The sequence below is a fragment of the Dendropsophus ebraccatus genome, chromosome 9, assembly GCF_027789765.1.
Source record: "Dendropsophus ebraccatus isolate aDenEbr1 chromosome 9, aDenEbr1.pat, whole genome shotgun sequence".
NCBI classification, from domain to species: Eukaryota; Metazoa; Chordata; class Amphibia; order Anura; family Hylidae; genus Dendropsophus; species Dendropsophus ebraccatus.
In genome coordinates, this window is record NC_091462.1 from 16,549,251 (window position 1) to 16,564,093 (window position 14,843).

At 40.9% G+C, this 14,843-nt stretch overlaps 1 protein-coding gene across 1 annotated transcript in view; it reads right to left on the reverse strand.

Moving 5' to 3' along the window:
- The window catches only part of LRP1B (LDL receptor related protein 1B), a 631,601-nt gene that overhangs the window by 271,501 nt on the left and 345,257 nt on the right, over positions 1 to 14,843 (reverse strand). The window lies entirely within an intron of this gene.

Here is a 14,843-nt window from a genome sequence, read left to right on the forward strand (position 1 = left end):
ATCCAACTTTTTTAGCCAGAGACAATATTTTTGGGTTTGGAGAAAATTGCCAAACCCCCAAACACTGCCCAAGAGTTTCAAGGCAAGTGAGCCACTGTGAACTACTCCATACCAGGAACACCCCGCAAGACCAAAGTTGCATTATTCATCATAATTGGTCCCTAATATCCTCAAACTTGCCCATTCATTTTTGCTTTTAACACATCGACAAGAACTGACAGCTACAGTACCTTGCTTTATTACGTATCCCACCCATTGACAGGTGGATTGTCATGGATGAACTGTTATTCGCGACACCTATAATGGCCAATCAGCAAGTTATCTTTTTAAATTATTATTATTATTATTATTATTATTATTATTATTATTATACAAGTTATTATTAATTACATTTTTTGTAAAAAGGTCGATAAAATGTGGGCTGTGGCCGACAAAATTTTTTTCCTTTCTTTTTTTTCCTATTATTAATGTTAGGATGATCACTAAAGTCTCCTTTCACTTTTAACAAGACAGTTTTCAATTGAGCCAAGATAACTTTTGTCATATTGCAAAACTATTCTACCTCCTCAGCAGATTTGTTCAGCTGAACTTGCTTTCTAGAGTCCATCTGTGAAAGTCACTGTCCTCATTAGCCTAATATTTTAATCTGAACATTTCACTTCTAATAAAGACTAAGCCAATACCTTCATACTTGTTATTTGCACTAGCCAAAAGAAATGGACCCTCTTTTCCAAACTTCAACAGAATTGCAGAAAAAAAAGAGGGGCTGATTGACTAAAGTGTTCTCATCAGAAATATGATGTTTTTTTGTCCATTTTCTCTATCGGTTTGTGACACAATTTAAAAAAAACCGACAAACCCATAATTTTTGTCCAAAAACTCGCCAAGTGGTGTGTCATAGGTGCCTCCTTCAAATCCAGCCACAACAGATTTACCAAGCAGTCATTTTTTGTGATGGGTTTTCTATTCTAAAAAAAACCAACCCTTAAACACCACAATCTAATGCAATCACAACGTTAAAGGTAGTCAGTAAAAGGAGAAGCTCCGGTCACTGACTGATCAGGACCCCCGCAGTGTAATAAAAAAAAAAACATTTAAAAAAAAAACCCTTATAAACCCCCCCCAAAAAAGTTTAATATACCTCCTTGCCCATTATAAAATATATATATAGATTTTTAGCAATTATATTTGAAAATAGTGTATGCAAGTTAAATAATATAAATGGTCATTTCAAACACCTTCCCTCCATATGATTTCTAACTTATATGTAGATCACTTCATTAAATAAAGTTGACTCCTTATCCCAGAAGAGCAACTGTAAAGTCTTTTTACTAGATGTCATACTTCCCTGGAATCTTCTGTCCACTGCCTGTGGTTAGTGGATTTCTGTCTCTAGTAAGGGTATATTCACACGAACGGACTCGCAGCAAGATTCTCGCTGCGAGTACGGCAGGTCCTGGCAGTTCCCACACACTATATAATCGCTGCGGTCTGAACGGCCACAGCGAGTATGTAATTCTACCGCCCTTAACTCCTTCTGCTCCCGCCCTGCTCCCCCGCTGTAAGCATACATTACCTGTCCTCGCTGCACGGGTCCGGCGTCCTGCTCTGCCGTCCGGCCAATCAGTGGCTGCGGCTGGGCAACACACTGATTGGCCGAACGGGAGAGCAGGACGCTGGACCCGTGCAGCAAGGACAGGTAATGTATGCTTACAGCGGGGGAGCCGGGCGGGAGCAGAAGGGGTTAAGGGCGGTAGAATTACATACTGAATGACCGCAGCGAGTATATAGTGTGTGGGAACTGCCAGGACCTGCCGGACTCGCAGCGAGAATCTCGCTGCAAGTCCGTTTGTGTGAATATACCCTAACAGTGATACCCAGGACAAAACACAATGTGGAGTGGAAGCAGGGTTTCGTACCTGTTATGTGACAGATATGGCTAGAGCCTGTGCTGTCTACTTGAAATCTGTGTGTTTTCCACAGTGCTACAAGAATATCTTCTTTACTTTGAATACTTTTTTTAGGGAGACTTGCTTGACCTATAAAACTCTAAATATCAACTCAGTGGGCTCCTCACAGAGATGCATTATGCTCTCAGCTCCAACCTCTGAAAACTTTAACAATTGCTGTTTGCCATCAATGCAAAAATACAGAAGATTTTTATATGCTTCTACCAAAGTATAAACTCATAATCGCATCACCTTAATAATCTGAGACCACAATACCATTATCTATCAGGGTTTATGGGGCTGTATTGGATGGTCCAAACCCATCAGTAAATAAGCACGGATCAGTCATGAGTAGAAATAAAAGAACCAAACTTCACGAAAAGAGATTCCTTACGAACTTTGCAATAAGTTTGATGTGTTACTGAAACAAACTTTTTGCAAAGTTTATAACAAGTTTGTAAAGATAGCGGCCACACTCTTTAAAACAAAAAAAGAGTCTATGTGTCAGGAATCGGGCTGTGCGTTCGTCTCAGCGTCCATAACAACCAGAATGCTTATGTTTTTGACATACTCTGCTCTGCTGCTCCTGGTTTTAGCAGTGTTCAAGTGTTGCAATCCACCTGCTGATCAGTACTAGGTGTTTGCGATCACAGTGATTTGACTGACAGCTGAGTTAACTGCCCAGTTAGCTGTTAGTAGCTGGGTTGAGCTGGCACTTCTAGACCTATAAGTCTTTCACTTGATCTCAAGTTCTCTGCCTGTGATAGCGCCTTGTGCTTTGACCTAGCATCTCCTGATTGTGTTTGTTTAGTGATTCTGACCTTTGGATTTTGTGACCTCGACATCGCTTTTTTTGGATTCTGATTTTGTACCTTTGCTGCCCGTTTGTTGCCGATCCTGATCACTGACCATTCTATTATTGTGTGAGTTTGTCTTTTCCTTGTTTTGTGTTACACTTATTACAGTATAGTGAACGTCGCCCAGTTGTCCGCAGAAGCCTTAGTACTGTTGTGGCAAGTAGGTAGGCCAGCTGGGGCGGGTGCCAGTTACAGGGCCTACCTGACACTATGTTTACCTGTCAATCTCCCCTGCTTTCTTCCTATGTGTCTCCAGAGCCCCCTGCTGTTCGTCACCTTTAGCCAGCCCAGGCAACCACTGACTCATACAGGAAAGCACCATGGCCAGTGATTGGCTTAGTGGGGTAGTTTAAAGTTTAGTTCAGGGTTTTTGCACAGTTCAGTGGGCCTTGTTGAACCGAACTTTTAAAAGTTTGCTCATATCTAGTCATGGAGCCAGGCCACGTGATTGCTAAATCGTTCATGCAGGCTTTTCTTGCAATCAACTTGTTCGCTTGTCCTACTACACAGTGCAAGATCGGCCTCTTTGGTCAATAATGGGGATGGTCCGAACCGAGTTCGGTTTGGATTCGTACGAACCCGAACCGAACCGAGTTCGGTTTGGGTTCGTACGAACCCGAACTCTTAGTAATGATTCCCGCTGTCTGCCCGCTCCGTGCAGCGAGCGGATCCAGCGGGAGGACCGCCTGGAAAACTGGGATACAGCCATAGCCATAGGCTGTATCCCAGTTTTCCAGGCGGTCCTCCCGCTGTATCCACCCGCTCCACGGAGCGGGCAGACAGCTGAAATCTGATGCCGAGCGTTCGGGTTCATACGAACCCGAACCTCGGAGGGTTCGGACCATCCCTAGTCAATAATGGCACCATGTAAGAAGGCGTTAATTCTAAGCACGCAACAGTTGGTTGTCACATTCTTTTACCTTCTCATACCTCCTACTGAGCTAAAACCATTGTGGTAGACTAAGCACTATCAAAATAACATGATGTGATTTATTGCCATAATATTCCCCATTCAGTTTATTTAGCCTTCAAAGTATATCTGCTTTTTTTGCATATGGAGTTTAAACAAAATGAAAACTTGAAAGAACCTGAGAACAAACCTTTTGGCTTTTTGTGAATTTTAGGACTTACTAGTATAGGACCATCCAGTTTTGCAGTTAGCGCTAAATCAGATTCCAATCAGAGCTAGTTTGAGGCCCACCCTGTCTCTAATATATTAAAAAAATTGCCAAGGAAAGACAATTTTACATGTACAGCAACAAAGTGTGGATAGAGGTTCCTCTTCATTATAGGACATCATTCCTACTTTTTTCTATGTGTCGCTTTTAAATGGTGCATTAAATGAAACAGATTCCATTATAAGCCTGCCTTATTGTAATACCAGATGCTTATCTGTGTTGAAAGCTGTCATTTTTAAGACAGAGTGCTGTCCTTTATTTAAGAAAATGGATGCCTTCCACTGACTAAAATTACTTTTGTGATTTTAACATCACCTGCCTTGAAAGCCCTTCATAATGGAGGGAGAAAAAAAAATTTGGCTTTATAAAACTGTGTTTAGAAGGAAGAGCAGAAAACTAGACCAAAGTCTGCAAATGTAAGGCTTCATTTTAGAATTTGAATGCATTAAGTTGGAAAAATAAAATAAAATAAATAAAACACTTAGTGAATGGTTTCTAAGCACTTGAGTAATTACAGGACATTTCGCGAAGTACTGTACATATTTGCCAATACAAGAGGGTGACCTTTGTTCTAGTTCTAAAGATGCCCTCCTGCAGAGCATTTTTTTGTTTCTTTTTTTCCATGTAGTATTACTAGTCTAAAAATAAAACTTAAAACAAGCTTTAAACATAAAAATTTGGGGGAAGGGGGGGATGTTACAACCTTTTGGAACATTGTTAGTATGTCGGCTGTAACGGGCTGCCCTGAGTTACCCAAATATTAAAGTTGTCCAAGATTTAAAAAATCTTGCGGAAAGGGGATATCAAGCTGATTGTTGGGAATTGGACAGCTGCATCCTCCACCAATCCCAAGAACGGGAGTGCAATTGCCCCACTATGAATGAAGCCCTCAGTGTGCCAGCACAATCATCGCGGCCAGTGCTTTATTCTCTTTATGGGACCACCAGAAACTTCAGAGTTCTCTATTCACTGCAGGGTTATTGCATTCCCGTTCTTGGGATAGTCTTGACCACCATGGTCCCTTCTTTCCATTGCCCATCACTTTCTCTTAACACTAGGAAATGCATATTCAGCCAATCACTGTCCACCTTGCTAAGCCTACACAACCTCTGATTGGTTTTTGAGTGGACATTTCCTCAAGTCACGAGAAACAGATCACTAGAGCCGGAAGGCAGGAAAAAGTCAGTTTTCTATAGCTGTCTAGAACAGTCTCCTGTAACTCAATGGGGAGACAGGGAAAGAAGCAAATAGGCTTATTCCCCAGCTGGTTCTAGTGATTGGTGGTGGTCTAAATTCTCTGACCCCATCTATTAAAACCTTTTACATGTCTCTAGGGCATGTACACTTCAAGCACCTTTGGGATTCTAACAAACAGACCAGCTCACCAATTCCATGAGTTACCGATTCAGCAGTATGGACCTTGCTTTGGTAAAGGCTTGGTCATCCCCAATAGATTATAGCCCAGTTCTTTGATTGAAGCTTTATTTATTTTTTGGCTGCGTATTGAGATATTCTTGACTGAAAGTGGTTCCTTATACCTTCGTACATTTGGACTACATTGGGTGATACTATATTTCTCTCGATTTGTAAAGAATCCGAAAGCAGAAGAAGAATTATAAGACATATGTAGAGAGGAGTGAATCGAATCTGGCAAATTCCGATTCAAAGCAAATTGGGCGTTTAATTTGCCTAATTGCAATTCGCAAATTCCCTGAACATGGCTGCCCCAATACCAAACGCACATGTTAGCTTTCCCTTACACAGTTGCGTACATTACGCAGTTGCAAAAATTGTTCAGTTGCGAATATTACGCAGTTGCGTACATCACGAGATAAATGTTTGCATGTTCGAAAATGATTGTTATAAACATTCTGATCATCAAACAACTTATTTATATGGCGAACACGGACAATTAGCGTCATGTTCATGCGAACATTTACAAACATGTTCGCTAGCCACTATTTGTAATTACATTTGTTTGTATGCAATTCGTGAATATTTGCAAATTTGTGCGAATATTCGCGAACTTCGCCAAAATGAATTTCCGAGTGATTTGCTTATCTCTAGACATATGAAAGTACAGTAGAGCTCCCATACACTTATTATGGCAACCCTATTATGGTTGTGTATAGAAGGGAGACATGGACAGCCCTTGTACCGTTCTTCCTTTGTTATCCATGTTATACACCAAGTGCAGGCCCATCTCTAGAAATGACATTTAGCTGCCTGTTTGTGTCGCTTTCGAAACACTTAAAGTACTTAATATTAATTGGTGCAAACCGTGACAGAGAAGAGAAGGTTATTAGCGGAGTACGGTATGTTACGGCGTGTCATTCACCGTAGCCCACAAACAAGAATCTCACATGAAAAATTACAAAGTGTCATCAATTAGATCCGATATTTGTCTGATGATATTGTTATTAGCATCTTGTGGATGTAGGTCACAAGCACTTCATTCATCCTGGCCGCACACTGGATTAAATGCATCATAATATGAGAGTGATGGGTAATAGCGGTGTCATACTCGTGGGTGAGCGAGGCGAGTTATTTAGGGTAATTGCTGGAAATAATGAAAACTGCATTTTTTGAATGATGGTAATAAGATTATACAGTCAGATGTGGGAAGTTGTAAATGAAGGTTTTAAGAAATTTTGAATTGAAAAAAGTAATAATAATAATAATAATAATAATTATATTATTATTATTATTATTATAGCTAGCATTAGTTAAGCTGTGTTCAATTTATATTTAATCATGTCCTGTCTGGGACCTGGGACCTATAAAGGGAAGAAAAGTCCAATCTACAGAACTTTTCTTTTCTGCCAAAATAGCACACACACACAAAAAAAAACCTCTGCCAGACAACAATGCATGGATATAGGGCACAGTCTGAGATCATTGGGGGGGAGGGGGGGGCATTTGTCGCCTGGGGTCCTGTGTATTAGTGAGTTTAGGTCAGAGCACCCCATTATTGGTCAGTTATTTTGGTCAGTATCGGTGCAAAAAAAAAAAAAAAAAAGGCTAAACAGAAAATCTTTAGCACATACAATAGCCGCTAAGTGGATGCACAAAATTAATACAGAATTTTGAGTCCCCAACATGTCTCTGCCAGCTCATTGCTTGGCCAGGGGGTGGCCATCTCTCTGGAAGATTATTTTTGACCCATTACCAATTGCATAATGTCATTTGACATCATGGCACCCGTGAGCCTAGTGAAGGCCTCCTGAGGCTCGGCCATGCTTTTACTTTCTGTTACTTAAAGTGAAACTAACAGATAGTTAGAAGACTATAACCTGCTGTTATGTTCCCATAGAGCACAGGACGCGGGGGATAATCTTACATGATAATATTATGTAAATTAAGTGGTTTGGTGCACTGGGGGTGGTACTACAGCCCTTAGCGCACCGATCCAACCACCTTTTGCCTCCTAGTGAATATTAAGGCTCTGATATTGATGAAGGGGTAGGCTGGGGGGGCCAATCTAGTCTAGGCTGTGCCCTTGGTGCAACAAACCAATTAATTTATTTGTGAATTAAAAGGAAGATTTAATAAAACAGCACACAGGATGGCGGTAACAACCTTCATTCTCAGTATCCCTGGCGCTATGTAAACATAACAGCAGGTTAGAGGGGTTGTCCGGTGTTAAGCATTTTATAAAATATTGCTGTTGTGCATATAAAACAATAAACTTGGTATGCTTACCCTACTGCGCTCCCTCACTATTCCATTGCAGTATCACTAATGTCCCCTGCTAACTGCAGAGCTTCCACTTTCAAAATAAACTCATCTCAGGAATGACAGGCAACCCCTGGCCACGGGACTATGCCAGGGACTCAGTCAGTGATTGGCGGAGAAGGCTGTCATTCCCAAGAGTTTGTCTTATAAGTGAAGGCTCTGCAGTCAGGTCTAGACACCGACACCACCATGACAGGACACCAGGGGAGTGTGGAGAGGTAAGCATGGGATGTTTGTTGTTTTATATGCACTAGCAGCAACCTCCTGCAGGGAGGGTTAGTGACAACAGCTGAATGCATTGGGCTATGAATCCCTGGGCTGTCTTTTTTTTTTTTGTATAGCGCACACAGATTCCGCAGCACTTCCCCTATCTGTATGTTTTTCGGGTCGTTTTGTTATTTTCCAATGGCACAGACACATTCTGCCCAATGATTTATTCTTTGCTTGACCTTTTACGTTTTGACCGCGTTTGGTCGGTATTAACCCATATAAAACACCTTACAAGGCCCACCCTTTTGGAAATGTTCTCATCCAGTCATCTAACCATCACTGGTCAACAACTCTCAGATCAGTTGCTTACTTGTTTTTCCTACTTCCAACACATCAACTTTCAGACCTGGCTGTTCAATGGTCTACAACTTGACTCGGACATTGTTATTGCAACATAAAAATCAATTGTCTTCACGTAGCCCTGTCAATGGTTATAATTAATGGGATGGCTGAAATGAGCATATAATACATAATAAATCTTTCATAAGTTTTAGTCTCGCAATTCCAGTTCTGTTTAAACTATTCGACTTCACTTGCAAATACAAAACATGTTATTGTGGCCTTGAATACAGGCGAATGTTCTAGAAACTAGATGCATATTCAAGGTATTATATAGTATTATCTAGGGATATCCTGTGTTCACCTGTCAGTGTGAAAAAAGCTGTCAAGGGTGCGGGAACATGCTCATGTAGTGCGGTTCATTTGTGTGTAAAATGCCTTGAACCCCGAGGCTATCGCTAGGTAATCCTTGTTTGACCTTCAGAAGCTGAGCGCTGAGCTTTAGGAGCCTGAATGTTGTAAAGGAAGATTAGCTATTTATACTTATTGATTGGGACTTTCGGATATTGTGACAGCTGACAATACGTCCATGCCGCCACTGCTGGGACTAAAGAGTGTTTGTTATTGAAGGCCTCTATGACCGGCCATGGCACGAAGCACAATATCAATTAATCCTCCCACAGCAACACTGGATTATCTATTTGCTTTATTCATGGTGGGACTTAAATTCACGGCAGGAACCTTGTACCAAAGACAGCGTGTTCTGTATTCAGTAAAACAATGGCTTTATCAGCGAACAGCTCCGGATGAATTGTGTTACGGGAACGTGTCGTATGCGTTTAGAATCTACAGTAGTTTATTCATCTGCTCTGCTCTAATATAAAAACACTTCTGCCTTCCTATGCGTTCACAGGTTGGATCAATAATGCTGCATGGGGGTCATTTGCTTGACCTGACCTAAACAAGCGGAAAAAAAAAAAAAATTATATATATATATATATATATATATATATATATATATATATATATATATATATTTCTTTTCAAATCATCTGGTTTCAGAAAGTTATATAGATTTGTAATTTACTTCAATTTCAAATCTCCAGTCTTCCAGTACTTATCAGCTGCTGTATGTCCTGCAGGAAGTGGTGTATTCTTTTCAGTCTTACACAGTGCTCTCTGCTGCCACCTCTGTCCATGTCAGGAACTGTCCAGAGCAGTACAGCTTTACTATGGGGATTTGTTGCTGCTCTGGACAGTTCCTGACATGGACAGAGATGACAGCAGAGAGCACTGTGTCAGACTGAAAAGAATACTCCACTTCCTACAGAACATACAGCAGCTGACAAGTACTGGAAGACATTCTTGCTTGAGTATTCCTTTAATTACTCGAGGACTCTTTTTTCCTCCTGGCCTGCTAAAAGTCATAACTCTGGTGTTTTTGCTGGGCCAACTGCACTTTGTAAAAACATCCTGTATTCTGTCATTCGAAAAAGAACAGCACAATTTTGCTAAATTGTATTGCATTGATGCCATATATGTTCATTTTTGAAAAGTATTTTTATTTTACATTTCTTTAATTTGAAAAATAGATTTATTTATTAATATAAACTTATATAAGCCAATGCAATGCTACTGCATTGTATTGATCAGGTAGATATGCTTCCAGCTAGTACAACCTGTCTGAGAAGGGTCTGTATTAGCAGAGTTAACATGGCAGACGCAGAAGCCTTCAGAAGGCGATATCACTGCGGGGGTGCTTATCAGACACCTAGAACTTGCAGGAGCTGCCTGATCGCACTTACCTGGTCAGCTTTCAGTCTGCAAGGGGCAATGTTCTGCAGCTGTCAGTGCTCCAGGCTTACAACCACCCCCACATCTCTAGTGGCTTTTGGAATAAAAGGCAAACAGCCACTCTGGGCAGGGTGTGTGTCACATGGCACAATAGTAGTGCAAGGAGCCCACACTAATCAGCTGTGGGGGCAGCGTTTGGGCACTCTGTTATCTATCAGAATTGCCTGTGATTATCAATCTGTGATTCACTAGCGTTCCTTCTGCTATTGTACTCTATGGTTTGTCCGGCAAGAAGACAGGGACAGAAGCTATGGGTAAGATCAGGGCTCACTGCCATGACAGTAGAAGTTATTTGGCCATTTAAATGCTGTAATAGCTAATGACCGGTATCAGCGCTATTGCTGATGCCAGTCATTGACAGTAAGAGTTGGCTGCTAATAGCAGCTGACACCCTCTGTCTGTGAAGCTAGTTCAGTTCCTGAGCATATTTCACAGTCCTCCAGTGCACATCTGCTGTAAATTTATGGTGAATATTGACAAGGGATTAATTTAAAAGTCATTAGTCAGGAGACAATCAAGCACATGGCAGTCAATGGGTGCATCTGTACCACCAAATGGCCTCTCCTCTCTAAAAAGTTGCTATAACTGCTATGTAAAATGCTACAGATGTCCACCAATTAAGATAGTATAAACTACTCTTGACAGAGTACCACAAATTTTTTTAATTTGTGCCCATCCAATCATCTACAAACCCCACTGTGATATCAGCAGCCCCCCCCCCCCACCCCCTCTAAATAAAGTGATTGGCTTTTTGGAGGCGGCCAGTCGGCTGTGTATAGTGGAGAGCAGGTTGCCGCAGGGAGAGAAATACAGAGAGATAGGGACAGAGAGCAGAGGAGGGGGGATTGTGAGTGGATTTCTGTGGGAGCAGTGAAGCCATTGTCCAGTATACCAAGTCACTGGGTTCAGCGTGTGCATTATAGGAAGTCACTGGGTGCTGGGTGTGCATTATAGGAAGTCACTGGGTGCTGGGTGTGTATTATACCAAGTCATTGGGTGCTGGGTGTGTATTATACCAAGTCACTGGGTGTTGGGTGTGTGTTATACCAAGTCACTGGGTGTTGGGTGTGCATTATAGGAAGTCACTGGGTGCTGGGTGTGTATTATAGGAAGTCACTGGGTGCTGGGTGTGTATTATACCAAGTCATTGGGTGCTGGGTGTGTATTATAGGAGGTCACTGGGTGCTGGGTGTGCATTATAGGAAGTCACTGGGTGCTGGGTGTGCATTATAGGAAGTCACTGGGTGTGTATTATAGGAAGTCACTGGGTGCTGGGTGTGCATTATAGGAAGTCACTGGGTGCTGGGTGTGCATTATAAGAAGTCACTGGGTGCTGGGTGTGCATTATAGGATGTAACTGGGTGTTGGGTGTGCATTATAGGATGTAACTGGGTGCAGGGTGTGCATTATAGGAAGTCACAGTGAACACAGTGACCATCTTAATACCTCACTGGGTGCTCATTTACCAATGTCCACTGCTGTCCTGTTTTAATAAAAATCCATTTGTATGCGATTTGCAAATATTCGCGAATTTGCGTAAATAGTCGTAAACTTCATGAAAAAAGTTTCAGAGTGATTCGCTCATCTTGAGTTAATTCTGCTACCTTGGGCTTTCTACAGTTACCTCTGTAATCTTTGATCATATCAAAGAAACTGTGATCTTATACCATCAACTCCCCAGAAGATTACTATGCTAATGAAATGTATCAGGTCCATATTATATTTGAATTTTTGCAAGTGCTAATGAGGCCCAAAAAGACTGATACAGAACTTTCCCCCAAGTATCCCCGATTACTTCATACCCCAGTTACATCATATCACATGGATGAAATCTTGAATTATAAGTCCTTGTAAATGACACTTCAGAAGCAGATTTGTTGTCCTCCTTCTGAAAACAAGGTCTTTGTACGTAAAATTCTTATACAAATGCTGCATAATAACCAAGAAATTGGGAATATAACCATTGCAAGTAAAGTCTGTCGGATGTCAGAGTAACCGGCACAAAATATTGTTCATCTTAAATGTTTCATGCTGATTGTAAATGCTGAGACTCCTTGACATTTCTGCAGGCTGAATGAATAACGCAGCCCACCTTGGCATGAAAGAAATTGAGATGTTTACAAAGTTACAAAGAAGTCATATGCCTAGTACTGGAGAAACAATTCTATTTATCAGACAATAATAAAAATTTTGTAAAAGAAAAAAATGACATAATGGTAAAAAATGTATCAGAACTGTTACCTGATGTAGAATCTAAGGGGGACATCTATGAAGGCTGCGCCAATGGAGTATGCCAGGTCTTCATAAATGTCCTACTAAATGAGTAAACTATAATGTGCTCCATAAACATGGGAAACATGGTAATTTAGTAGGGGTATAAGATGACTTGTGGTACCTTTAATAACTGTTGGCTGACTGTTAACCCTTCCGTCCTTAAAGGGATGTTCCACTTTATTATTCTATTCAATAGTTAATGTCCAGCTTGAAATCATAATATTATACTATTATTAAGGCCTCTCTGAGCTTCTGCACATCACTTACCCCCAAAAGAGTTCGAAAGCTCTCTATAGACAGCCCTCCAAATCTCACTCACCCCCCCCCCCCCATTGAATATGACCCCACATGGTTCCCATCATAATGATGAGCCTCGCCTGGTACATGCAAGCCAAGCCCACCACCGATGTAAGCGGAACGCCTCCTGTATGTAAGTAACGCACTGGTTTATGCTGCCTTCATTTGAAGGGGTAGTCCGGAGACTAAAAAAAAAAAAGAATGGTTTAATAAAGTTATATAAGTTACTTTTTAATATAATTAAAATAAATGTATATTTTTTCTTTGCATAGCCATTTTATTTGAGTAGCAGCTGTAGTAAGGGATATCCCCGATGTACACCTTTAAGGTAGCATAAATCTAGTGACAGATTCCTTATAACACAATAATGAAGGTTTAGCATGGATAAACGTTCATGTGTTTCCTACAAGGAGGGAAGTGTTAGAACACAACCCACCAGCTCTGGTGGCGGCTTATCCCTCCAAGAACAAAGAGGTCAGACAGCGAAAATTTATCATGCCAAACCCCTATACAGCACATCATCTGTTAGTGGGGACCTAGGAGGCCCCTTTATACCTTATATTGTTGGCCAAGCCCACTGGAAGCTAATGTACACAGTTCGATGGAGTCACAGGCACCTCTTCTGCCAGCATAAAGTGCCCTGTTTTACTGTTGGGGAAATTACCTACCTTTTACTACATCCAGTGAAATATGTCCCATTTTATTTAAAATTAAATTAAACTTGGAAAGAAGACTGTAACCTCTGTACATGAAGAAATAGGCACTATAGGCGATGAGACTCCTATAGTGCCCCCGGAGAGATAGGGCTCAGCCCTAGTTGGTGGGATTCTCTTTACTAATGGGTGGCAAAAACATGTGCCCTGATAGGGTAAAAATACATCAGTATATCATAGTATGTTTGTTGATGTATAATAGTCAATGTAACAACTGTCATACATTACATTATATATGACAAGGGAGACAGCAAACAGAAGAGCTTTGAATGGAATGGAACTGTGCACCTCTACGCCCCATTTTTCAGATCCCTCTATTCATTCACAATGAGAAGATATCTAGATATTGCTGATGAAATGAAATCTGCAGACTTTCTGTTATACATCGATCATCATCTACTTTTTTTTTATTTTTATAAAACCTAAAACAATCTTTTTAATTAAATTTACCGATACATGTGGAGATAAGCTGCGTATTTCTGCAAACCAAGACGCGAGGGCATTCTGCTTTATCTGGGTTACAGCACGAGTCTCAAGAGGCCCCTGGTGAATATCCTTCGAGGCTGAGTCTATAATCGTTCTGTCATAATGGTGGCAGTAATTGAGGTTACAATATCTGTATTATCACCAGCCCTCAGAGATAAATGCAAATTGAGACATAGCAAGAGATAAGTGTCCAGTTAAGACTGGTGAAATGACATCTTAAGATGAGCGTTAGATATGTACTTTGGCTCAGATCATGTATTTTACAAGCCTTTAAGACAAGAGACTTCATATTGAAGGATGAATGGGGCAAAGGGCATATGAAGAAGAGGATAACTTTCCAATGGTCTGCTGAGATTGCTTAGTAAGATTTATTACTAAGTAAGGGTGTAACATGAATCTCCTGGGCTCTGATGCAATCTTCATAACAGAGCCCCCACTTACTATGTGCAATTTATAATACTCCTGTCTGCTTACTTTATTGGGGCAAAGAGCCTCTTGCATGGACAGCACTTTCTGAAGCTTGTGTTAGAATCAGTCAACAAATTCAGATTCTTCCCTTCACTCTCTGCGCCTTGTGCAGAATGCCAGGCTGCATGGGTCATAACATGGGTTATAAATTCACAAGCCTTATAGTAAACCGCATTGTATAGAACTTTGCTGTTTTCTGTTTAAGAGTCAGGACTCCTTTCAAAGTAACAGGGGTCCCTGCTCTCTATGTAGTTTCAATGAAGCCCATACACACATATAACTCCTGATCAGTAAAAGCAACAAACAACGCTGAACGTATTGCTTCTATCTTTACAGGAGCAGGATCTCCTGTCAACTTGCAACTAGCGTTGAACAAGCATGCTCTTTTGAGCATAGTAAAGGAAAGGATGCGTAAATTAAATATGCAATATACAAATTTTGTTTACACGACCTTGTGAGGGACAAAATATACAAAACTAAAGA